Source organism: Macaca thibetana, chromosome 1 (assembly GCF_024542745.1).
Source record: "Macaca thibetana thibetana isolate TM-01 chromosome 1, ASM2454274v1, whole genome shotgun sequence".
NCBI classification, from domain to species: domain Eukaryota; kingdom Metazoa; phylum Chordata; class Mammalia; order Primates; family Cercopithecidae; genus Macaca; species Macaca thibetana.
Genome location: NC_065578.1, coordinates 189,205,159 through 189,232,812, shown reverse-complemented (window position 1 = coordinate 189,232,812; position 27,654 = coordinate 189,205,159). Strand labels below are relative to the sequence as shown.

The window sequence follows — 27,654 nt, the reverse complement described above, 5'->3', positions numbered from 1 at the left end:
GTCTGAAAAGACACTCAACAAGCTATAAGCAGACAGCAAGGTCTTCATGGACTATAGGAATTAATCAACTTGAACAATCGGCCTGTTTTATAACCTCCTGCCTTGCAGCCTATTTTTGCCTAAACCCTGTGTAGAATGCATCAACTAGATGACTGGAACCAGTTCCTCACAGACCCTAGCAACTCACAGATAAACCAGGGTGAGCTTTCCTCATTACCATGCTAAAGTCTCCATCCTGGGAGAAGCTATAGCTTCACTACCATAGCATGTGACCTACACCCAGGCATAAAGACTCACTGTATGTGCACCACTGGGACCCCTCCTCTATATGCAGTGACATACCCTCTCTTCCCTCTCCATCGCCCCATAAAATCCTCCTCTCACTTTCCCTCAGAGAGCCACTGCTTTGGAGAATATGCCCAGTGCTCTCCTTACTTGTGACAAGTAATAAAACATCTATTGATCAAGATATGTGTTCTTGTGGAGTCATTTGTTACTTGATAGGCAAAGGAACTCTGGATTTTTTTGGGTAACAAAACTTAACAGCACTGCCAGGCATAGTGGTTCACACTTCTAATCCCAGCACTCTGGGAGGTGGAGACAGGTGGATCTCTTGAGCCCGGGAGTTTGAGACCAGCCTGGGCAATAAAGTGAGGCCCCATCTCTACAGAAAAATAAAAAATTTAGCTAGACATGGGCACCTTTAGTCCCATATGGAGCTATATGGAGGCTGAGGAAAGAGATTGCCTGAGCCCAGGAGGTCAGAGCTGTAGCAAGTCAAGTTTGCTCCACTGCACTCCAGCCTGGGCAACGGAGCGAGATCCTGCGTAAAACAAAACAAAACAAAACAAAAATCTTAATGGCAGTTATGCAGTTGGGCAACTTACAAAATGTATGTAATCATGAATTACTTATATAAGTACAAATAAATTGAGAGAGTAACACAAAGCTAGAGTACACTTAGAGTACAATTTAAGCTTCTTAAGATAATCACTCTAAAACAATTCAAAACATTTGTCCTTATTAATCTTCTTTTACATATTTAGATAGCCAAATCATGAAAACTTATTAGTTCTTTTCGAAATTTAAGAATCTTAAAATAGTCTGTAACTTATCCCTTCAAAGAATTAGCATTCCTTTATTAATTTTGTTTATCACTTCCACCTGTATTAACTTTGTAAAGTAAGGTATGTAGTTGTTAATCTCTTAAATTTTCTAGTAAAATAGTTCTTTGACACAACTATAAACAACTTGATATGATAAAAATAGGAATATCAGCAATCAGTTCTTCATTAAAAATAAAAGCATTATTTTGACCATAAACACAGGTTTGAGAGACCAAGGGGAAAATAATATTCTTAAAGCTTGACTTTGGGAAATTTGATGATTAATAACAAAAGGTCACTCTTAGATGACCCTATTTCAGGACTTAAAAAATCACAAGGCAAAGATTTTTTAGAGACTCAAAGTGTCAGTTAATTGTAGACAGTAGATCTAAGAAGAATTTCCATTTCCTCATTCTTTAAGTATCTTTCTCTAAACTCATTCTTCCAAACATTCTCCAAGCTTCTTGAAGACAGTTTATATACTCTTCAACCACAACATGTATCTAAACCACAAAAGACATGATTTAGTAAATATAGTAAGTATTCTTTCAGTCAAAAGTAAACATATGAAATAAAATTATTAATATACCAACATCCAGATTTTTTTAACTTCCTCAGAACACGGTATGTCAGCAAACTAAAAAAGGCCACTAAACAAAAATAGCTGTAAATAATTCTACTAATCAAAGCACATGCATTCAAAGCCTGCAGATAAACTGATGGGGGCCAGGTCAAATCTAATTAATTAGGAGTATTTCTACTGGAACCTTCCTAACTGAAACAGAAGACAAATGATGAGCCCTCTTTATTTCCAAAATGATCAAAAAGAGTGACACTGCTGCTCAAGTATGAAAGCAATGATTAGTTTCTCCATCAGTTTAAATAAGGACTCCTCTTTTCCTACAAAAATGACAATCAGAGATTTTACTGTTGATAATTGATAATACAGAATATTCATGACAACTAAACAGCAATCAGTTCAAGGGTCTGACCTAAGACCCAAGTTCAAAAATACCATATAATTTCCCCAATTATATATACACATTTTTACGCCACTAAAGAGTGCTCATAGAAAACACTGAAAAGACTGCTTTATTTGGTTATATGCCTTGTTCATGGCATTGACTGAAGAAGCTACAGTACAAAATATCACATTTGACATTCCACTATTAATTTATCCAAATGTCTAAATTCTGGTTAAGAACCATCACTTTCTTTTTTTTTTTTTTTTTTTTTTTTTGAGACGGAGTCTTGCTCTGTCACCCAGGCTGGAGTGCAGTGGCCGGATCTCAGCTCACTGCAAGCTCCGCCTCCCGGGTTTACGCCGTTCTCCTGCCTCAGCCTCCCGAGTAGCTGGGACTACAGGCGCCCGCCACCTCGCCCGGCTAGTTTTTTTGTATTTTTTAGTAGAGACGGGGTTTCACCGTGTTAGCCGGGATCGTCTCTCGATCTCCTGGCCTCGTGATCCGCCCGTCTCGGCCTCCCAAAGTGCTGGGATTACAGGCTTGAGCCACCGCGCCCGGCCAAGAACCATCACTTTCTTAAATCTCTAAACTTTTATCAATAATATTACCATTTGACTTTACTCAGTTTTTTTTTCTTAAGAAAGAAATAAAGATCTTAATATCAAAATAAAAAAAATTATTTTGGCTGGGTGCTGTGGTTCACGCCTACAATCACAGCACTTTTGGGTGGCTGAGGTGGGAGGATCACTTGAGACCGGGAGATTGAGATCAACCTGGCCAACAAGGCAAGACCTTGTCTCTATAAGCAAAATAAAAAATGAGCAGAGTGTGGTGGCAAGTACTTGTAGTCCCAGCTATTCAGGAGGCTGAGGTGGGAGGTACGCTTGATCCCAGGAGTTCAAGGTTTCAGTGAGCTATGACTGCACCACTGCACTCCAGCCTGGGCAACAGAGTGAAACCCCATCTCTGAAAAAAAAAAAAAAAAAAAAAAATGCTGGGCGCTGTGGCTCACGCCTGTAAACCCAGCACTTTGGAAGGCTGAGGCTGGCAGATCACCTGAGGTCGGGAGTTTGAGACCAGCCTGACCAACATAGAGAAATCCTGTCTCTACTAAAAATAAAAAAATTAGCAGGGCATGGTGGCGCATGCCTGTAATCCCCGCTACTCGCGAGGCCGAGGGAGGAGAATCGCTTGAACCTGGGAGGCGGAGGTTGCGGTGAGCCAAGATCACGCCACTGCACTCCAGCCTGGGCATTAAGAGCAAAACTCGGTCTCAAAAAAAAAAAAGAAGAGAGAAAGAAAGATAGGAATTATAAACAACAAGACTACTGCCTGGGTCCACCAGCTAAGTGACTACTTTGTAGATACCAAACTACAAGTCTTACAGCTCCCTTAGCTATTAAATTCAAATGCATGCCTCTGCAAAATAACAAATAACTACATATTGTGAGCACTGATGTTTAAGTATGATTAAAACATTGCCAATGAGCTACTACAGACAAAATTGTGATGACACGATGCATCTGGAAAGATGTAAAACAGCTTTGTTTTCTAAAAATCAATCATGTGTCAGTCACTGTGCTAGGCGTTTTCAGATGTTTCTCTTATTTAAATGTCCACAATGTGAACTACCACCAATAACCAACATCTGTGAAGCAAAAACTAGGACACTAAACTTTCAGTGAGCTATATACAGTATCTAATTAATGTTCACAGTAACACTGTAATGTAGTTATTATCCCCACTTTAAAGATAAGGAAACCAAAGTACCCAAGTCACAAAGCTAGAAAATGGCAGGATTAAGACTCAAACTCAAGCCAGCCAAACTCCCAAGCTGGTACTTTTAAACTCTCTAATTTGTGCCACCTCACGAATAAAAGTTTATAGTAATTATGGCAAGGGAGCTCTTGGGAGTGACAGAAATGCCTTAAAATTGGATTGTAGTAATGGTTGCACAACTCTGTAAATTTACTAAAAATCATTTGTGTATTTAAAATAAGTGAATTTTATGGTATGTAAATTACACTTCAATAAAGCTGTTAAAATAGTCATTAAGGGCTTTTTAATAGTCTTAGTTTTCAAAAATGTTAAGTAATAATGTAGAAACATAGAAACTATTCAAATCTGTTCTATGAGCACAGCAATAGCCCTATTAAATAGCTAAATTACATTGCTGTGAAGATTTCATTTAAATGTATCACACATTTATTACCATCTCCTCTATTATAGGTTCGTTTTATATGTTCCTGATTCAGAGAGAGAAAAATGAAAATTAAAATTCAAGTATCTACTCTGAGCCAGGCACTCCTCTGAGGTATTACTATGCCCATTTTACAGATGATAACTCGAGGTTTGGCAGCATTAAGTAACGGCCCCAAATCAATAAACTGTTGAGCTGGGATTAACACCAGGTCTTACATATTTGAAGTATAAGTTGGCCTGTGAAAAATGTTTTATCAAAAAAACCATATTGTAAGAAGAAAATCTTGGCTTTCTTCCCACCATGTCCCATGAGATGAGATTTTAACTCATTATTCTTGACCTTAACTTAATTTTTCATTGCTCTGGAACATTTCCATAGCAACCAGCAAGTAGGGCCACATCAGAGAAGAGAAAATGTTTCACTGTCTTGAAAAATGAAGCTAGAAGCAGGAGACAAAAACACAAAGAAGAAAACTAATGAAGGCCTATTATAACACTTAATTTTTTAATCCTCAGCAGAGCATCAACTAATTTACAGTGGAAATAGAGTCTAAAATTTGAGGAGGCTCAAGGTTTTTCCAGCAGTAATATCTTGTGAAGACTGACCCAGTTTTGATTGTAAAAATACCTCTTCCCAAAATGTATGGACTGAATTGTAACCCTATATATACAACATCCTGGATATAAATAATTTAATATGATTATGTTAGTACAAATGGTAAATACTTGGGACAGGCATAAAGAGAAGGGCTTCTGAGTTAGAGGGAAAAATAGCTTGAAAAATAGAAGTTGATAAAGAAAGGCTGAGGAAAGTTCAAGGGGTTAGTTCAGGTTGCTTACTTTTTCAGCGTTCTGAGGCAAAAAGAAAAATTTCTATCTCCAACCTACTGCCAGATTTAGGAGAAGAAGTAGTAAGAAAGGACAAAATCATTCATGGAGAAGCCGCCTGACCTGAGTTTGAAACAGAGTGCCTGAGAAAATAAGACAGTCTTTAACTTTATGTATATAGTTTGAATCTCCAGGTTCAAGTTATGCATTACATATAAATGTGCTACACTAAAGAGGGTGTTAGCCCCCAGTAGTTATCAAAGACGTGGCAGAATGATGTGACCAGAGTCAAAGGCATCATCTTTTTCTGTTTTTGTGTTTTTGAGACAGATTCTCATTCTGTTGCCCAAGCTGGAGTGCAGTGGTACGATCTTGGCTCACTGCAACCTCCACCTCCTAGGTTCAAGCCATTCTTGTGCAGAGTAGCTGGGATTACAGGTGTGCACCACCATGCCTGGCTAATTTTTGTATTTTTAGTAGAGATGGGGTTTCACCACATTGGCCAGGTCTCAAACTCCTAGCCTCAAATGATCAGCCGCAGCCTCCCAAAGTGCAGGGATTATATAGGCGTGAGCCACCACGCCCAGCCAAAAGCATCATCTTTAAAGGAAGTAGCAAGGAAAATTTACCAATTAAGCAAAAAAGCAAAATGTTTTAATTTTTTCAGTTTTTGCATTAACACTCTGTTGAATATTACATATACTATACTGTCAAGTAAATAAATATATAATCACCAATTTAGTGTTAGTACAAACACTAAGGATGTAATAAAACTGATTACTAAGATCAGAAGTATTTTTAGTATACATTGAGCATTTCAGTTTACTCATTACCGTCAAAAAATTTTACAAAATAGTTTATTCATTATCTTAACTGCTTTTAAATTAATCACAAATTTATGAAATTATTTTTTTTGTTGCTGTTGGGGGCAGGGGAGGTAAAAGTTGACATCTCCTTCTTAATTAAGCTTCTTTTCTAAATCAGAAAGATATTTCAGTCCCAAAATGAAAGATTCATGAATAAATTTTGAAGATGAGGCCAAATACTTTAATAAGACTAAATAGTTCTCCAGGTCATCTTTTGAAATCAGTCCTCTTGCTGCAATAATGGTTCATTTTTATAAAGGAAGTTTACTCCTGTTGTCTCCATAAGTTATTTTGAGACACACAAATCTGACTGGCAAATAATAATTTGGAATGCAGGGACAAATAACCACAATAAAAAGAAAATCTAACCTGTGCCTAATAAATGTATGTTTCAGTATTGTTAAATACTATCCTACAGAATCCTAAGGAATATGATGAAATTAAGACATTTTAGAGGGTAGCACTAATATTCTGTTTTTTCAACTTGTCCTTCATTATTAGTTCTTTTCCCACTAGCATGCTTCAATGTTTGTTCAGGAGCTGAAAGAAATTTGTCTCTAACTTGTCTTATCTAAAAAAGAGTCATTCAATCCTTGTCCCTGTTTCCATCCACCACTATTTTGAAATAACTCTTAACAGGCACATTAAGAACTTTATGAAATTCAAGAGTCATATCTCAATTCTTATTTTACTTCTTTCTATACAGCATTTAATAATATTAAAGTTACCCCTACAAAAGTTGCCCTTTTCTGGCTTCTATATAACATACTGTCCAATAATTGGCAGGCCACTCCTTGCCCATATCTATTGAGGGCTTCTTCTTCTCTATCCATACTTGGAATAGTGGCAGTTCTTAGAATTCCTTTCTCAATTCTCTTCCCTAGAGAGTTTCCCTGAGTAATTTCATCTGTTTTTATGTTTTCAACAACCAACTAGATCCTGCTGACCTCCAAATGTCTCTCTCAAGTTCAGACTTCTCTTCTGAGTGCCAGGGCCATATAACCAGTTGACTACTAAGTCATCCAAGTTCATCTCCTCCCCACCAAACCTTTTGTTCTCTTTGTCAGTGACTGAGTAACATACCAATTACTGTGATAAAAGCATGGGGAATTGCCAGGCATGGTGGCTTATGCCTGTAATCCCAACACTTTGGGAAGCTGAAGTGACAGATTACCTGAGGTCAGGAGAGTTCGAGACCAGCCTGGCCAACGTGGTGAAACCCCGTCTCTACTAAAAATACAAAAATTAGCCAGACATGGTGGAGGGTGCTTGTAATCCCAGGTACTCGGGAGGCCACTATTAGAGAACACATGAATACTCCAGCTTGATAGATTTGCTAACATATACAGGACAGCTTCCTAAGTATTAAAAACCATAGAGAAAATAGTGACATTGGGTCTATTTCCCCCATTCTTCAACGTGGGTGGCCCTGACTTACTTTCAACAGTCGCATGCAACAGAAGTGATGATACTGGGAGAGTTTCAGAGCCTAGGTCTCAAGAGACTTTGCAGGAAGCTTGAACTAGCTTGTCTGAGGACAAGAGTACATGAAACAAAGAAAAGCTGTTTTATAATATCTCAGATCCCTAAAACCAGTCCTAATTTGAGCTGTCAGATGATTGCAGCTACACAAGTGGCCTCAGGGGAGACCAGCAGAACTACCAAACTAAACTCAGTCCAAATTGCTGACTCACAGAATTGTAAGCGAATAAAATGGTTGCTTTAAGCAGCTAGATTTTAGAGTGGTTTGTTATTTAATAATAATCTGGTGATTATATAATTAAGATAGTTTTACATATATAAATTTCATAGTCTTTTGAGAAAACATGTAATATTGACATAGAAATTTGAAAGGTTCTCTCAATTGAATTATAACCTTTTTGACAGAGCATATTTATCTGTTTTTAGGCTCTAAAAATCATTAAGATACTGACACACCTTCACAAACACAACATTTGGCTCCTCAATCCTGCATCATAAATTATCAGTAACAAAAAAGCAAAATGATACATTTTCAAAGCACAATATGGGCAATGAACCTCTTTTGACTTAAAAATATGTACCATTTGTGCTTAATTTAAACCTATCTAAAATTTATCATAATCCCACTCAACATACTTAAGTTGTGATCCATGCAACAGTCCTCTATGTTGATGTGCCAAAGCAGCATTATTAACTCTTAATACTGATAAAGTTTCATGTGTTTCCAAGTTAGATGTTATCAGTCCTTGCTGGTGACAATCTAAAGACCACTCATGGCCGGGTGCGGTGGCTCATGCCTGTAATCCCAGCACTTTGGAAGGCAAAGGCAGGTGGATTACCTGAGGTCAGGAGATCGAGACCAGCCTGGCCAATATGACAAAACCCCATCTCTACTAAAACTACAGTAAGTTAGCCAGATGTAGTGGTGGGTGCCTGTAATCCCTGCTACTTAGGAGGCTGAGGCAGGAGAACTGCTTGAACCCAGGAGGTAGAGGCCGCAGTGACCTGAAACCATGCTACTGCGCTCCAGCCTGGGGAACAAGAGCAAAACTGCGTCTCATAAATAAATAAATACATACATACATACATACATACATACATACATACATACATACATACTGTTCTTTGCCATCACTAGCTAAGGTTAGTCATTTTCAGCAAGTTATACTTTTTACCCACCTACAACTATCTTCATATACTCCCCAAATATTTTCTCTATCTCGAAACTGTGCGTTTGCTTGCCAAACACTAACTCATTTAATCTTTCCAATAACCTTCTGACATAGATATTATTACCTCTACTTTACTGATGAAGGAAGGAAAGAAAACTCAGTTATTCAACTAACTTAGTGATTTAGTCATAATTTGAACCCACATCTATGACTCCAAAACCTGTACTTTTTCTACCATAACACCATGTCTTCCAACTTTGAGCACTTGTAACTTTTTATCATACTTTTTAATAATTATTATTAGTCAGCCACAATTAAAGATATAAATTAAATGATGCCTATTTTGGGTTTAATCTGAGCATGACTGGTTTTAAGTAGGAACTCTGGAACTGTTTAAACCTACTTGTTTATTAAAAAGAAAAAATCCGGTTGTAGCAGCAACTACTGTATTTCTTTTGAAGAGAACCACAAGGATAACTTTGTTTTGAATATTTTATTAAAATATTTCACTGAGAAATGAGAAGGGAACTAAAACAAAATGATTTATATATATATATATATATATTTTTTTTTTTTTTTTTTTGAGACAGAGTCTCGCTCTGTTGCCCAGGCTGGAGTGCAGTGGCCGGATCTCAGCTCACTGCAAGCTCCGCCTCCTGGGTTTACGCCATTCTCCTGCCTCAGCCTCCCGAGTAGCTGGGACTACAGGCACCCGCCACCTCGCCCGGCTAGTTTTTTGTATTTTTTAGTAGAGACGGGGTTTCACCGTGTTAGCCAGGATGGTCTCGATCTCCTGACCTCGTGATCCGCCCGTCTCGGCCTCCCAAAGTGCTGGGATTACAGGCTTGAGCCACCACGCCCGGCCGTGGATTTATATATCTTAAGACACCTTACTGATATTTTAAGATGAAGTATAACATACATACAGATCAAGAGTGCTCAGTTCAATGCATTATCACAAAGTGAGCATACCTGCATACTTAAGACATTACCAGCATCTCAAAAGGCCCCCTCATCATCCCTCCCAATGATTACTCCTTTATTCTTCCCCAAATATCACTACTATCCTAACTCCTAACACAATAGGTTAGTTTTGCCTGGTTTAAAATTCTATATAATGGAATTATCAGTATGCATTCTTTTGTACTTGGCTTCTTTCACACAATGTTGTTGTTGTTGTTGCTATTATTTGAGTCAGGGTCTTGCTTTATCACCGAGGCTGGAGTGCAGTGGCATGATCATGGTTCACTGCAGCCTCGAACTCATGGGTTCAAACGACCCTCCCACCTCAGCCTCCTGAGGAGCTGGGACTATGAGCATGGGCCACCATGCCTGGCTACTTTTTACACTTTTTGTAGACATGGGCTATATTGCCCAGGCTGATCTCAAACTCCTGACCTCAAGTGATCCTCCTACCTCAGCCTCCCAGATCAGCAGGATGTCAGGTGTGAGCCACTGCGTCCAGCCCACTCAATATTATTTTTGTTAGATTTTGTTTTTCCCAGCATTTACTACATGTTAAACTGTTACAAAGCATTCCAGGTAAAATGATCACAGTTAGGAAGCTACACTTTATGAACTTATTTTTGGAGCAGTGATGACTTGTAGATTTTGAATGCAGCAGATTTCTCATGTTGAATTGGAAGGAACAAAAATGGGTGTCAATAACAAAACTAGACAACAAAAATCTCCTCTTTACTCAAGAAAACGTAACAATGTATGCATCACACAGAGTATGTGTCACAAACTAATAGTCTCTTATTACTTGCTTCCTGCTCCTATTACTTGCTTCTATTTCTTTTTCCCAAGGATCCTGTGCTTTAGACTTCCTTGTGGCATTTGGTGGCTGCCATCATGTTCTGACTGATTCTAGAAACATGTAGATGTATTCACAATAGGTAGATACCTAATTATATATTTTGACCTAGAAATTTTATTTGTATTAAAAACCTAGTATATTTAACAATAATAGCAATAATACCAATATTTTAAAAATGTATTTTCCTAATAATCTCTTAGGTCTTAAGGACATTTCATTACTTTGTTCTGTTTTGAAATATGCCTCCTAGAATTCAAACTATTTTCAGAAAACAATGTCACGGAGACTTAATTGCAGATACTTGAAAAACAGTCAGTGCTTGGAAAAGAAGAAGGAAGCAGAAGCAGAAGCAGCAGCAGAGGAAGAAGCAGAAGAAGAGGGGAGGGGAGGAGGAGGAAGAAGAGAAAGAGGAAGAGGAGGAGCTGATTCATTTTCCATTTTAGAATTATTTCTCAACTATTATTGCAAACAAAATTCCATTTTGAAGAGTTTAAAAGAATGAAAAAATTGCTACATGAACTCCCAACACAGAATCCTATAGCTACAATGTATCTTGTTTATACTGTATTATTATTTTATCTTTATATAAAGTGGCTTGAAACAGGAAATAATTGTAAAAGGGGATGTTTTGGCCGGGTGCGGTGGCTCACACCTGTAATCCCAGTACTTTGGGAGGCCAAGGCCGGCAGATCACCTGAAGTCAGGAGTTTGAGACCAGCCTGGCCAACACGGCGAAACCCCATCTCTAATAAAAATACAAAAATTAGTCAGGCGTGGTGGCGGGTGCCTGTAATCCCAGCTACTTGGGAAGCTGAGGCAGGAGAATCACTCAAACCCAGGAGGCAGAGGTTGCAGTGAGCCAAGATTGCACCACTGCACTCCAGCCTGGGCAACAGTGAGACTTTGTCTCGAAAAAAAAAAAAAAGATGTTTTGCTGATTCCCCAGTAGCTGCGAATGTTAGAGAACCTACTGACTGCCTGCTGCTGTATCAGAATCAAATATAAGACACTTCCTCCAAAATATGTAATGATGATCTTTCAGGGATTAAATTCATGCTTAGGTTTGTATAATGTGTATGTCATAGAGAAGAGGAAATGAAAAGTTGAGATAAGTCTAACTACTGTGGATTGCACAATTAACAGTTAAGTCTATTTATCGCTTGGTAAAAACAGGGACCCTGGTTAAGAATATAGTTTGTCCTACTCTTCCTCCAACCCTGAACCTTCTCCCCATTTCTCTACAGGCATTAATATATGAATTCCTTCAGAGAAGGCCTTTCTGATCACCTTATTTCAAATAGATACCCCAATCTCAATCCCTCCCCAGCCCTCTGCTATCAAACCACATGTTAAACTGCATGCTTCCCATCTCTTTCCTGATTAATTTTTCTCAACAATACTTCTCATCATCCAACATCTATGTTTTATATTTATTTTGTTACAGTGTATACCCATTGCTACTGAAATATTAGCTCCTAAATATTAGCTCCTTAAGTGGGCCAGGCATGGTGGCTCATGTCTGTAATCCTGGCACTTTGGGAGGCCAAGGCAGGCAGACCACTTGAGGTTAGGAGTTCAAGACCAGCCTGGCCAACATGGTGAACCCATCTCTACTAAAAACACAAAAAATTAGCTGGGTATGGTGGCACGCATCTGTAGTCCCAGCTACTTGGGGGGCTGAGGCACGAGAATCACTTGAACCCGGGAGATGGAGGTTGCAGTGAGCTGAGATCGTGCCACTGCACTATAGCCTCGGCCACAGAGCAAGACTCAGTCTCAAAAACAAACAAACAAACAGATGCTTGTTTCTATCTTTAATTATTTTTGAGTACACTCTATGTGCCAGGAAGTCTTTTATGTGGATCACATGCATACACTTCATCCTCGCAATGAGTCTATCTGGTCTCATTATTAATTTTAAAGCTGAGAACACTGTAACAGAGATGTTAGGTAATATGCTGGTCATGTGGCAACTAAATTTATTATTTTTGAGCTGGTGATTCCTTCTGTAATCTTTCTTTAGTGGTACCACTAGACAATGTACATTTCTGGTAATCATGCCAGATTTCCTCACTTTTTCCTTCCATTAAAAAATAATCTTCCATAAATATACATATCTACTGTGTACCCACAAAAATTAAAAAGAAATAAAATGATAATAATAAATTACCTCTTGTATCTATAATTCCTTTTCATCTCCGCTTTCTTGATTGAGACCCTTAGTCATTCATTCAAAAACTACTTATTGAGCATCTACTATGTGCCAGACAGTGTCCCAGAAACTGATACAGTCCTGAATGAAATAAAGTCCTTGCTCTCATACAGAATACAGTCTCATCACCTAGATCACACAGCAACCTTTTTTTCTTTTCTTAATTTTTGAGACAGGGTCTCACTCTGTCATCCAGGCTAGAATGCAGTAGCATGATCAGAGCTCACTGCAGCCTCGACCTCCCAGGCTCAAGCAATCCTCCCACCTCAGTCTCCCCAATAGCTGGACCACCGGTATGCACCACCATGCCTGGCTGTTTTTAAAATTTTTTTTATAGACAGGGTCTCACAATGTTGCCCAGGCTGGTTGCAAACTCCTAGACTCAAGCTATCCTCCTGCCTTGGCCTCCCAAAGTGCTGGTATTGTGAGCCATCACACCTGGCCACACAGCGACCGTTTAACTGATCTCTGTCCTCAGGATAGTTCTTGCCTTCCTTTACCTTCCTCACAGCTGACAGTCACTTACCTACATCAAATTCTTCTATGACAACTCAATTTTTAAAAAGGATGATACACTTGAACAGAAAAGGATATTCAAATGGCAATAAGCATACAATATGTTCACTGAGGAGCGATTACTCATGAGGGGAAGAAGGTACTTAAAGCTTTTCATCTTAAAACTCTGGGTTCAATGGATTAATTAATGAATGTCAATCATCAGGGGAATAGGTGCTGCTACTTCATTATTTATGGATGCCTTTGTAAGAATATTATCTGTACTAGCCTTATGATATTCTAATTACTCATATGTATTTAAAGAGATTTACCATCCTATTTTCTATTCTAAGAATTTTATTACTTCAAAATCCCATCAAATTCTATTCAATAGTGATAGAAATAATAAACTGGAAGAGTCTTTTGTGCCTTCATCAACAGGTTTTCATCAACCACAGACCTACAAAATAAGACATTTCTGAAAAAACTAACTCAGATAATGAATAAATCCAAATAATCCATAACTCAATTTAAAAAACACTATACGAAGAGTCTTACATTTACTTTTTAAAGTTTTTGATAAACTTAATGAGAAACTAGATTCAAGCAAAGAAGACTGACAGTTTTAACAAAAACCATTCAAAAACTGCTATGAATGGGACAATTAATGTAAAAATTGACATATAAAATACGGGATTTAAAAGTAGTAATTACAGGGAAAGCATTTCTAAATGAAAGCTGAAATCCAGGTGTTTTTTTTTTTTTTTTTTAATTTCAAGTACAGTACTTGAATGTGGAAGACTACTACTCTTTAAAAGAATGTCTCCACAAAAATGGACTTTTGAGCCAGTGTAACCAGCATACAGAAAAGTTAAATCAAGACCATAAGCAGTATGATTATTTTTAGCCAAGGACTAAGCACAGAGGGACAGCTTACCTCAAAAGAAAATCAAGAGACTGATATGAGGACCTCCATTTTTCAACCTGTGAAAATTCCTAACGTGATGAGTTTAGGAAGATACAAGTTCATATAGTAACCAATCCGGGTTCTAGAGATCAAAGTGTAGTTTGAATAGAATCCAAAGGTAAATTACAGTCAATAAAGGATTTAGGATGCCAATAATGTTCATTTTAATTCTATTCACCTTCAACAACCAATTCGTATTAACATTGAAAATTAGTTTTTAGGCCGGGCGCGGTGGTTCAAGCCTGTAATCTCAGCACTTTGGGAGGCCGAGACGGGCGAATCATGAGGTCAGGAGACGGAGACCATCCTGGTTAACCCGGTGAAACCCTGTCTCTACCAAAAAAATACAAAAAACTAGCTGGGCGAGATGGCAGGTGCCTGTAGTCCCAGCTACTTGGGAGGCTGAGGCAGGAGAATGGCGTAAACCCGGAAGGCGGAGCTTGCAGTGAGCTGAGATCCGGCCACTGCACTCCAGCCTGGGCGACAGAGCCAGACTCCGTCTCAAAAAAAAAAAAAGAAAATTAGTTTTTGTCACCTAAAATGGGCCACATCCAGCTACAGTGGCTCATGACTAATCTCAGCAGTTTGGGAGACTGAGGCAGACAGATAGCTTGAGCCCAGAAGTTCGAGACCAGCCTGGGCAACACCGCGAGACTCCGTCTCTACAAAAAATACAAAAATTAGTGGGGTGTGCTGGCATGCACCTGTAGCCCCAGCTACCAGGTGCGGATGAGATGGCAGGGGTAGTCTGAGGTGAGCCTGGGAGGTCAAGGCTGCAGTGAGCCCTGATCCCTCTACTACACTCTAGCCTGGGCAACACAGTGAGACTCTGTCTCAAAAAATAAAATAGGTAACATATGAAGGGACAAATATTTTTTCGAGAGAATCAGCTATTTAGCTGATAAGGATAAATTTCCTCATTTTAGTTTCTAATTGTTTAAAGAATTATAAATAATATGTTTATGAAATCTACAGCTATAGTTTCTATAGACTTAACTTATAAAGATATTTAAAATCACATAATACATAATCAGTCTCCAATATCCTCTTCAAAATAACTTCTAAAAGTAGCCCCAACTAGTGGTGTTCCCGAGAAAGAACGAGAGCTGGGCATGGTGGCTCACACCTGTAATACCAGCACTTTGGGAGGCCAAGGCAGGCAGATCACGAGGTCAGGAGATCAAGACCATGCTGGCTAACATGGTGAAATCCCGTCTCTGCTACACACACACACACACACACACACACACACACACACACACACACAAAATAAGCCGGGTGTGGTGGCAGGCGCCCGTAGTCCCAGCTACTTGGGAGGCTGAGGCAGGAGAATGGCATGGACCCAGGAGGTGGAGCTTGCAGTGAGCCGAGATCGCGCCACTGCACTCCAGCCTGGGCGACAGAGTGAGACTCTATCTCAAAAAAAAAAAAAGAACTAGAATAAGGAGATCTAGATTCTAATACCAACTCTGCCATTTATTAGTGCTGAGATCTGCATACCTCTCCTGAATATTCAAAAGGTTTAGAGGAAAATAAAAAACAAAAAGATGACTCCAGATTTTAAGGACAAAAAAGATCAGACTATTATAGAACGCTGCCACATAAAATAAATTAAAAAAAAAGAAGGATCAAAAACAAAATAAAAATATAAAAAATAAATTAAAAAAAAAGAAGAGCAGACTAAAAAGAGATGATGCTGTGATGGAAAACCTGGGAAACCATGCTATAATGGACAACACTTGAAAAGGATGGTTCTTAGGGGGAGTAAAGGATTTTAAATATCCAATTGAGGGTTGCTGATAGTACAAGCAACAAAACAAAATAGATAATGCATTGAAAATGTAGGCTTGAGGAAAAATTGAGATCATGTAAACAGGAAAGTTCTCTAAGAGAGTGAATGGAAGTGGAGAATTGAACCTTGGGGGAATCATATATATCGGTGCTCTCCAATATGGTAGCCATTAGGTACATGTGGCTATTGAGCCCTTGAAATACGTTGGTGAGACGGAGGAATTAAATTTTAAATAAAATTTAAATGTATCCATACAATGGAATATTATTATTATTTTATATATATATTTTTTGTTTGTTTGTTTTTGTTTTGTTTTTGAGACATAGTCTCACTCTGTCGCCAGGCTGGAGTGCGGTGGCGCGATCTCAGCTCACTGCAACCTCTGCCTCCCAGGTTCAAACGATTCTCCTGCCTCAGCCTCCCAAGCAGCTGGGACTACAGGTTCACATCACCACGCCTGTCTAATTTTTGTATTTTTAGTAGAGACAGGGTTTCACCATGTTGGCCAGGATGGTCTTGATCTCCTGACCTCATGATCCCTGGCCTCCCAAAGTGCTAGGATTACAGGCGTGAGCCATCGTGCCCGGCCACAGTGGAATATTATTAAGCGGTAAAAAGAAATAAACTATGAAGCCATGAAAAGACATAAAGAGGTCTAGGCACGGTGGCTCACGCCTATAATCCCAGCACTTTTGGGAGGCCAAGGGAGGAGCACTGCCTAAGCCCAGGAGTTCAAGATCAATTTCTATTTTAAACAAAAACAAAAACAAAAGAAGATATTCACGAAGGGACCTAAATGCATATTGTTAAGTGAACTATGCCAGTCTGAAAGGACTATATACTATGATTCCAACCACATGACATTCTGAAAAGGTAAAACTATGACTGTAAAAAGATCAGTGGTAGCCAGGGGTTCAGAGGAAGGAGGTAGAGATGAGTAAGTAGAACACGGGACATTTTTAGGTCAGTGAAACCATTCTGCACAATTCTAGAATAGTGGATATATAATGTTATGCATTTGGCAAACCCCATAGAACTGTCCAACACAAAGGGTGAATCCTAATGTGAACTATGGACTTTAGTTAATAATGTATCAACACTGGTTCATCAGTGATAACCAACACATCACACTAATGCAAGATATTAACAGAGGAAACTGTGGGGGAGAGTATAGATGGGCACTGTGTATTTTTTTGTGCAATTTTTCTGTAAATCCAAAACTGTTCTAAAAAAATAAAATCTTTCAAAAAACTCAAATTTACATAGCCACATGTAGTTAGTGGCTGGTATTGAACAGCAGAGGCCCATATAAATAGACTGATGTGGGAAGAAAATGAGAATGGTATATGAAGAATTCCTTCATTTCTGACTACTATTCCCAAAAGTACACATACAGTTAACTCTAAACTATATAAGGTTTTATACGTAGCTTCTATATTAACATTTTACAGTAGAACTCGATCAAAAATATTCTGGATGAGTATCTTTCTAAAATTATTTTTGTTAAACAGAATTTAAGGAGGAAAATAACATTTATTAAAGGTGTCAGGTACTATACTAAAGATATTATCATTTACATTTCCGTACAACCTTTAGAGAAAGGTATTACCATTTCTGTTTTTAGAGATGAGGAATTATAAAGCTTAAGTCATAAAAGATGAGAATCTAGATACTGGCCTCCAAAGTCTATGTTCTTTTTTTTTTTTTTTTTTTACCAAAGTCTATATTCTAATATACACCACTCTACTGTATATATGTTTATGATTCCCAAAATTACAAACATAATTTTCCCACAGTGAATTTTCCATCAAGGAGCAATACTCTATATATAACACAACATAACAGTTAATGATATACTCAGAGTCTAATGAGGTGTTGTATAGGTAACTGCTGTCCCTATTTTAAACAGCCTCAGGCTAATGTGACTTTTTTTCCGGCCACCCAGCTGGCCCTCCATCCTACCTATATGGCTCTACTCCAACATCTAATTTGCACCTTTTAATCTGCTGTGGGATGAGAAAATAGATAATCAAATTCCTTGAATTATGTACAAAGCAAGAGAACTTCTAAACCAATGTGTAAGTGCAGATGATTTAGTTCATTAATTTTTCTGACAATTACAGGCCTTTTTTTTTTTTTTTGGCCTACTTCTTAATCTAAGCTGAGACCTGGATAAATTAAATACTGTTCTATAATAAAGCTAAGAATTTAGTGATTCTGTTTCATTCAAAAGTTTTCGACTACACCTTTTTCGTTTTTTTGTTTTTGTTTTTTTTTTTTGAGAAAAGTCTCACTGTGTCGCCCAGGCTGGAGTGCAGTGGTGTGATCTCAGCTCACTGCAACCTCCACCTCCCAGGTTCAAGCAGTTCTCTGCCACAGCCTCCTGAGTGGCTGGGATTACAGGCACCCGCCACCACGCCCGGCTAATTTTTTTGTATTTTTAGTAGAGACGGGATTTCACCATCTTGGCTGGGCTGGTCTTCAACTCCTGACCTTGTGATTTACCCACCTCGGCCTCCCAAAGTTCTGGGATTACAGGCGTGAGCCACCATGCCTGGCCTCATATTTTTCATACATATATGTTTTAATACAGGTGGGGTCTCACTATGTTGGCCAGGCTGGTCTGGAACTCTTAGCAAGTGACCCTGCCACCTTGGCCTTCCAAAGTGGTGGGATTACAGGTTTGAGTCACCACCTCCTAGCCTATCCCATATTTCTCATGGATATAGCTCTAAACATCACCTCATTTAAAGACATTATTTTTATTTTTGTATTTGTTAATACTATCTGCTTCAAGATAAAAGTTCGGCCAGGTGCAGTGGCTCATGCCTGTAATCTCAGCATTCCGGAAGGCTGTGGCGGGTGGATCACCTGAGGTCAGGAGTTACAAGACCAGCCTGGCCAACATGGTGAAACCCCGTTTGTACTGAAAATACAAAATTTGGCCGGGCATGGTGGCGGGAGCCTGTAATCCCAGCTACTTGGGAGGCTGGAGACACAAGAATTGCTTGAACCCAGGAGGCAGAGGTTGCAGTGAGCCGAGATAGTGCCATTGCACTCCAGGCTAGATGACAGAGTGAGACTCTGTCCACCCGCAAAAAAAAAAAAAAAAAAAGGTATTTTTATAATTTAAATGTATTAATTGAGTACATTAGCCTTCTACTAAATGTTACTCTAAAAAATTAATGAGGTATATATAAAAACATAGAAACATGTATTTACAAAAAGTTGACATTTTCCTGAAAAAAATTATTACAGAAAACCAGAAATTTTATTACAGAGTTCTAAATATTCTGATATAATCCTTTTCCTTATCACTTTTTTTTTTTTTTTTTTTTTTTCCAGGTAGGGTTTCACTCTATTGCCCAGGCTGGTCTGGAATTCCTGGCTTCAAGAGATCCTCCTGCCTTGGCCTCCCAAAGTGCTAGGATTACAGGCTTGAGTCACTGCACTCAACTTAAGTTGTTCTTGTAACTAAATTATAATTATGTATATTAATAAAATTTTCCCTAAGGAGGGGAGATTAGTATCAAAATTTTAAATTATTTTTTTCTACTTAGAGCTCCCTGTAACCCCCTTAGAAATCTTTACTAAGAAGATAAAGTGAGTTTTGTTTCTCATAAATTTTAAGATTTCAATTCAATTACAGTACCATTTTTGAATTTAAGATAACAATATATTTCCAAAGCTCCAAATGGAAATGTCAATCTTAGCAGTAACTCTAAAAGTCCAAGTTTATTATTCTTTATTCTAGAAAGAAAAAAAAACACACACAAAAAACTAATTTTGTCTCCCTCAGTCAGCCAATTAAAACAATCCAAAAAAGCTTACTAAACAATTGCCTTTGTAACAGTATTCATGTTTTCAGAGGTGACCAGGTAGAGGGCCAAGATCAAGGTTTCTAACACTTATTTAACAAGGGATTAAAAGCAGAGTGTCAGGTATAGGGCCAAGATCAAGGTTTCTAACACTTATTTAACAAGGGATTAAAAGCAGAGTGTCAGGCAAGTCAAAACTAAATATTCTCAAAGATTAGATGAATAAAATAGTCATAAAGTTAGATTCACAGGGATCAAAGAGTTTCAACCTAATTCTAAAAATCATTTCCCAGTGTAACTTCAAATAAATCCTTTGTGAATGTTTCTAGTTTCTTCTACACATTAGGAAAACCTAAAAGGCAAACAAGTTCTAGATAGGAGACTAAGTAAGTATTAGTTGTTCACATTTGTATAGAACATTAAATTTTAGTTCTCACAACCCAGTGAAGAAATACAAATGAGTCTAAGAGTTTGAGCAAAACCCTCTGGGGTGATGAAAACAAACTGCAAACTTCTATGATTCTCAACTTTTCTTCCATAGAGTCCTTGGCAGCATGCTTACTGTACTTACAGAAGCATGCAAAGAATTAGGTGGTTTTTTATTCCTAACAATCACATCCCAAAGTTTTTTCTGCCATTTCAATTGTACAGAGCACTCTTCCTCGATGTTGACTCAAATTAGAGACAGAAAGCAGAATGGCGTTTGCTAGGGATTAGGGAAGAGGGGAATACAGAGTAACTGCTTAACAAGTACACTGTTTCCTTTGGGGGTAATGAACATGTTTTGGAACAACATTGTGAATGTACAAAGTGCCACCTAAACTGTTTACTTTAAAATGGTTAATTTTATGTCATGGGACTTAACCTCAATAAAAAAATTATGTTAATCTATAGATAAAACTGACCCCTTTAGAACTCTTTCCTTCCTCAAAAAAAACAAAAAACAAAAAACAAAAAAAACTGCTATCATGTTCAAATGCTATTTAGATATTGGAAATTTTTTAGATAAAATGCAATTATAAGTTAAATTATTACCACATGTGCACAGTAATAATCAATGAAGGTATAACAATGTCAGTTTAAAACATTGCTATGCCTGTAATCTCAGCACTTTGGGAGGCAGAGGTGGGAGGATCACTTGTGCCCAGGAGTTTGAGACCACCCTGGGCAACACAGCAAAATGCTATCTCTATAAAAATAATAAAAATTTAAAAAATTAGCCAGGTAAGGCGGGCATATCACTTAAACAAAGGAGTTTGAGGCTTAAGTGAGCTATGACAGTGCCACTGCACTCCACCCTGGATGACAGACCATGAGTGACTCTGTCATTCATTCATACATATACACATACAGCATTGCTAAAATGCTTGATAATTATCAAAATAATATTGCTTTGACATACATCTGTAAATAGCTGACTTTAAATTTGAGAAAAATTACTTCCCCAAACCTCAATCAGGAAAACATTATAAACTAATAAGAAGTACCTAACAAACAAAAAGCAACCAAGAGTATTACATAAGAAGTAAACAGGCACAATCGCGACCAAAAATGGACAGAAATAAATATGCTAAAGTTAATTATCTTAGGGATATAGGGCAACATTACTTCAGATTGGTAAACATCACACTTCAAAAATAGAAGGAATCTACCTTAAGAAACACTGTACTAAGAAAAACTCCTTTGTATAAATGCCTGACAAAACTAATATTTTATCATAACCTCTAAATCCAGCCTAGATTCCAGGATTACACAAAAGAAAAAATCTTGGAGAAGGTTCTGGGAAAAGGCTGACTGAAATCTGTGACTGTTCTGATACAGGCCAATCTGAGAATTTTAATCCCTCTGAACCCAATCCTGAAGAATACCTGAACCCTGAGCACAGACAGGGCCAAAGCTAAACCAGGTCAGAATACCCTGCCAAGGAACATCCTGATCCGAGGTGTTCACCAAACAGGGATCATTTATCAGTTTATTCCTCACTTTGTTGGATGCTGACCACTTTCAAGATATATACAAGAGTGGACTGATTAGAACCATCAAAATCCATTTCAAGTCCTAAGATCTGGAGATGAAAAATACTGCAGAATTCTAAATTATCCATGGCTTAAAGAAAAAAAATGTATAAATTAAGAACTTCAAATATTAGCTGACCCAACTTTAACATCACTGAATATCTTTAGTTATTTTTAAAAATTTATAAAGTATTTAAAAGGCACAATTTAGTAATTGCCTATATAACAAATTAACCATGAAAACAATTATAGCAGTATGATAAATCTGTCCTATGTAAACAGTATGAGTTTTTATATTTTATAGCATTCAGATATGCTAAAAACAAAAAGTTAAGTGTTTCTTTTGTGATTCACATGAACAAATACTTTCTTGTTCTTACAAGTAGATATCTGACAGGATACAAATAATGATAATAGGGTAAGTTCACAGGCAAAAAAAGGAATCTGTTGACACAGAAGATGCTGCAAAGTTTAACTGTGACACATGTGGTAGTGGCAAAGAATCTAATTTGTGTAACAAGACCTGGGTCTGAGTAAGCTCTTTTACCTATTAATTATGTGATCTTTTTGCGCATTATGTAGCTACTCCTAGCTTCAGATTCTTCATATGAAAAAATGAGGACAACAGAACTAATACTGCAGCATAATGAGGAAGATTAAATATTTTTATTCATTCAACAAATATGTTCTGAAAAACTAAATTTGTATTATTGTGTACAAAATTACCCTTTTTAATTTCTTCAAATAAATCAAGCATGTATTAATTTTTAATATTACTAAGAAAATATAAATCTAATTCTTAAGCTCTGGTCCCAAAACTTCTTAGAAGTAAATTTTTATTACTTGAGAAAATCTGAACTTAAGTAATAAGTATTGACATTGAAGACGGGACAATTGAGGGATCACATCTTAAAACTGTTTTGACATAAAATGAATAAAAACAATTCCCTAAATTTTTTCCTATTAAACAAATAAGGACCCAGACTAAGCCCATAAATTGCTGGGTCAATAACCAATCTCAAATACAAAACCTTACCACTTAAAAATACTTATTTTCAGGAAAATGATAGTAAATATGAGGTAAATCTGCCCTTGACATAACACGGTGAGATTTTTTTTCATAACACAGTACATGAACCACTTAAAACTTACAAGCTATCAATTACTACAATTGTTCTAATAGGTTTAGGGCCAAACATAAATTTAACTATCATTATAACATGGACTTGGAATCTGTGCTGACCTAACAAAATTTAGCACAGAAAAAAAAAATCACAGATCTGAGCATCTGAAAAACGGTGTCTTTTCTGAAATGTTTGCAAAAAAGTCACAACATCAGGAGCCACAGAAAGTTGTTCTTTCTCCATCACTCAAAAAATCAAAACATCTCCAACATTATTTATGCTAGGCATAAAATGAAAGTCAGTATTGATATTCACTCACTATACTTCAAATCCTAACCAAGATAATTCAACCTCTATGTTTATTCAATTGCTAGTCTATTCAGTATCAACTGTTGTGGAAGAACTAAGAGGTAGACTAGTGCTGCTTACTAGACTTCATGTAACCTGAAAATGTTTTTAATTATAACAGACTTAGACCAATTCTACTTAGAAATGTACCCTTAAAAGAGGTGAAAGACATTAACTGGCATCTTTTCAGCACAGGTCAGTCTTCCTTAAGAACACAACCTATAACCCTTAGGCCTTACAGTTGAATGTTAACAAGTGAAAAGCAATTTCCTTGGATGTATCCAAGCAATTTTAATATAAATTTCTGCATACCTAGGTAGAAAGTACTTTAGAAATAACTTAAATCTACCTTTTCCTTCACTTAGAAGAAAATGTGGTAGAAGCCTTGAAAAATTAAGTTTAAGGCTCAGGCCTGTAATCCCAGCAATTTAGGAGGCCGAGGCGGGCAGATGACTTGAGGTCAGGAGTTCCAGACCAGCCCGGCCAACATGGTGAAAACCCCGTCTCTACTAAAAATACAAAAATCAGCCAGGCGTGGTGGCGGGCGCCTGTAATCCCACCTACTCCGGAGGGTGAGGCAGGGGAATCGCTTGAATCCGGGAGATGGAGGCTGCAGTGAGCCGAGATTGCGCCACACACTCCAGCCTGGGTGACAAGGCAAGACTCCGTCTCAAAAACAAAACAAAACAAAACAAGAACAAACAAAAATGAAATCAAATTTCTAACTCAGAGAAAAGACTGGTCTTGAACAATTTAGGGACAAATTACTGAAACAGGAGACAAGGCACAAGAAGCTCTATGGCTGGAGATGAACCACCTCTGTGTCTCCTTTAGAAGTGCTTCCTGAGGTCCACTTTACGCTAGTTAATGTTGCTTCTTATACTGCATGTTAGTAATTTAAAACGCCTAGCTGGAATAAAAGTTCTCTTTAAACATTACAATTTGTCTCCGCGTTGAAAGTAAGTGTTTGTCTCCAGTTTCATGGGCTATTCTGATATGTCAAGAGTAGTATTATTACTGTTCCAAAAGAGCTCTTGTTTCAATTCACTTTCAACTGGGACGCGGGCATAACTGATGTTTACAGAACTGATGCTTAGAGATGTTTAGAGAGGCGCATCCCTTACCATTCCATCCTTTATCGATAACCACATTTTGTATGTTTTTGTTGCATTTCAGTTTTTTTTTTTTTTTAAGACACCTGCACACACACAATTTTCCCACCGCCAGGAGGGAGAAGACCACAGGCTAGGTCTCCAGGGGCTTCAGGGAAACAGACACCGTGAACCCCGCTTGGCCAAAGAGGGGGAGCGCTTCAGGGGCTGGGGGAGGGAGCAGCCCTAAGGTGCTGGGAGTCAGAGGCGGCGCCTGTTTACAGACGCCTTCGCCCTCCCCCACCCCCACAGAGGAGGGGTCCAAAAAGCAGTTCCCGTGCGCACTCCCCGACTGGCCCAGGCCCTGGCAGCACCAGAGGAGCCAGGCAGCCCTTTCGCCCCCTCCCTCTAGTCCGAGCCTCCCTTCGCCCTCCTCTCGGCCTACCTACCCCTACAGGCCCTCCAGGCGGCATGCAGAGGCCTGAGGCCTAAAGGACGCCGGCCACTGACAAGCCCCAGAGCAGCCGGCGGGGGCCCTGAGGAGCCTGGGGCCGGCCGGGCGGCCGCTGCGGCGGGGAGCAGAGGGCGGGCGAGGACAAATCCTTCCCGACCACAGCTGCCTATTGTTCCCGACGGAGGCCCCGGCCGCGGCAGCCCCGCTCCCCAAGTCGCCGCCCGCCGCTCGCTCACCGCGCTGGTCCGAGCAGCAGCTCCTCTCAGCTCCGAGTCCCCGCGGCCGTCGCCACCGCCGCGGCAGCCGCCGCCGCCGCCGCTGCCACCGTTGACTCTGATTCTGTCCCAGGCCGCCGGGCCACGGCTGCCGCCGCCACCGCCAGCACCGCCTCCGGCCTCCCACCTGCTGCTGCTGAGGCTGCTCCTGCAGCAGGGGCCATCTTGTTGGTCTGCCTCCTCTTCCTCCTCCTCGTCCTCCGCCGCCCAGTCGCTCGTTGTCCTCGTCCCCTTCCTCTTCCTCAGGCTCCGGCCCGCCCCGGAGACTGGGGCGGAGACGAGGGCGAGGATCCTCCCTCAGAAGGCGGGGCGGGCGGAGGGGCGGGGCGGGCGCGGGAGCAAAGCTCTGAGTCACCGGCCACCAACGCCCGGGAGGGAGGCCGGCGACGCTCTCCGCCGCGACCCAAAGTCTCACACTCCCTGAGCAGAGGAACCGGTCCCTCCGTCCGGCCTGCCCTCCCGCACCGGCGCCTTTGGGCTCAGCGGGCCAGTGGCCAGATGGCGAGAGTAAATTGGAGGAATTTCTGTCGTTTCCATCGAACCCCGCAATACGTCTACTCTTTTGGCTTTCTCAGCCGTTGTCCCCCAACTCTGGTTTCTTTTTCACGTCTTGTCCCCCACCCCATTTGTCTTCTTCCATATTATCTAGGCTCTGGATCTCATCAGCTTTGTCCTCGTCACCCCTCTTGGAGTTCAGCCTCCTAAGGCTGTGAAACAGCCCAAAGGCCCGGACACGCTACTCCAAAACGTCTCTCCTGGGCTGTGTGAACAATAAGAGCTATTTGGGGACGACAGGAAAAGATGTGGCTCGTCAAAGAGCTCCTGAAATCTAACCTTGCTACTCTTTAAAAGTTTCTTGTCCCTTGTGGAAAAGGTGCCGTTTTGGTTTTGGGGAATCAGAGGTCCCTTCAGACAATTCATTTTAGCCAAACCCTCTTTAGCTTTTGAGAGGGGGAAGAAATGGGATTATCGTAACACCATACAGTACTGATTTCAAAATAAATCATCTAGAAGAGAAGAGAGAGAGAGAGAGTCCCCAAATAAACAACCATTTAATACTCTCTACTCGGCAGCATCACCTTTTTTGCTTCAGGACTTGACCAAGAGAGCAGAGATTATGTTTTTCTGTCCTTTCTTCACTGTTTACATCACAGTACCCCAAGAGAAGCACTTCTGCCTTTAACTTGATACATTGGAATCGCTATCACAGATAGTATTTTTGTATTATTTTAAAGAAATATCACACACCTTCCTAAACTCTTGGCAGAGAAGAATTCTTTTTAGTTGTTAACACCCTCCTGCTCCTGAAATCTCAGCTTCTGTTTAGAAGACCTATTGATGTCTTTCTATTGATTGGAATTTGCTGCCTTTGAACTGGGTTTAATCTGTAATCGTCTTTTCAGCCTACTAAATAGTAACCCTAGTCCTACAGAGAGTGAATTTCTAGCTACCACAGGGGGATTTAGGTTAGCATGTGCCAATCTAAAGGGATCTCTTAAAGCCTTTCCCTCCTCAAACCAGGCCTCTGTACCCTGCTAGGAAAAACAGATTAATCTGCTCCTCCTGCTTTTCCTCCTCCTCCCTTCTTCTCACTCCTAGGGAACCTTCCACAACAGAAGGTTTAGCGACTGTTGCTAGGCAAACATGCCAACTTCCTTGTTTAGGTGAAGCAAGTAACTCAACTTCCATTACAAGCAACCTAGATAATGTAATTTCTTCCCCCCCACCCCACCCCCCAACGGAGTCTTACTTTGTAGCCCAGGCTGGAATGCAGTGGGGTGATCCCGGCTTCTCCTCCCAGGTTCATACCATTCTCCTGCCTCAGCCTCCTGAGTAGCTGGAACTACAGGCGCCCACCACCACGCCCAGCTAATTTTTTGTATTTTTAGTAGACATGGGGTTTCACCGTGTTAGCCAGGATGGTCTCGATCTCCTGACCTCGTGATCCACCCGCCTCGGTCTCCCAAAGTGCTGTGATTACAGGCGTGAGCCACCGTGCCCGGCCAACTTCTTTGAACTATTAATAGTTGTACCTCAGTTGGTAAGGCTCCTTAAAAGGTTCCCTTAAGCAATATGATTTTTAAGTTGTTTATTTTTATCTCGTCAAAGTTTCAATTAAAAATACGTTAAAGGTCAGATGCAGTGGCTCACGCCTGTAATCTCAACATTTTAGGAGGCTGAGGGGGGCGGATCACCTGAGGTCAGGAGTTCAAGACCAGCCTGACCAACGTGGAGAAACCCCGTCTCTACTAAAAATACAAACATTAGCCAGGGGTGGTGGCGTGCACCTATAGTCCCAGCTACTCAGGAGGCTGAGAAGGGAGAATCACTTGAACCTGGGAGGCGGAGGTTGTAGTGAGCCGAGTTCGTGCCATTGCGCTCCAGTCGGGCAACGAGAGCTAAAAAAAAAAAAAAAAAGTTAAAAATGGAGACGCTTCCCCAAACCCAAATTCATTTTAGTGATATAAAGACACATTTGACAGAAAAAGAAGAGCAGCTTTGAAGAAAACACGTATGTTCACAATAAAAAATAAAAAAACTAATCTGTGAGAAGTCATATGTTTTGAACTCCCCAGTCAGACTAGAAGTATAAGACACAGAAGATAAGGCCAGGAGCGGTGGC

The 27,654-nt window shown here is 39.6% G+C and overlaps 1 protein-coding gene across 5 annotated transcripts in view; it reads right to left on the bottom strand.

Moving 5' to 3' along the window:
• Positions 1-25,292, bottom strand: part of RC3H1 (ring finger and CCCH-type domains 1) — a 91,999-nt gene extending 66,707 nt beyond the window's left edge. For all 5 annotated transcript variants that reach the window (XM_050766999.1, XM_050767003.1, XM_050767023.1 and 2 more), the window contains exon 1: positions 24,993-25,292. The gene's annotated coding sequence lies outside the window, so the exon portion shown is untranslated. The remainder of the gene's footprint in view (positions 1-24,992) is intronic.
• Between the last annotated feature and the right edge of the window lie 2,362 nt (positions 25,293-27,654).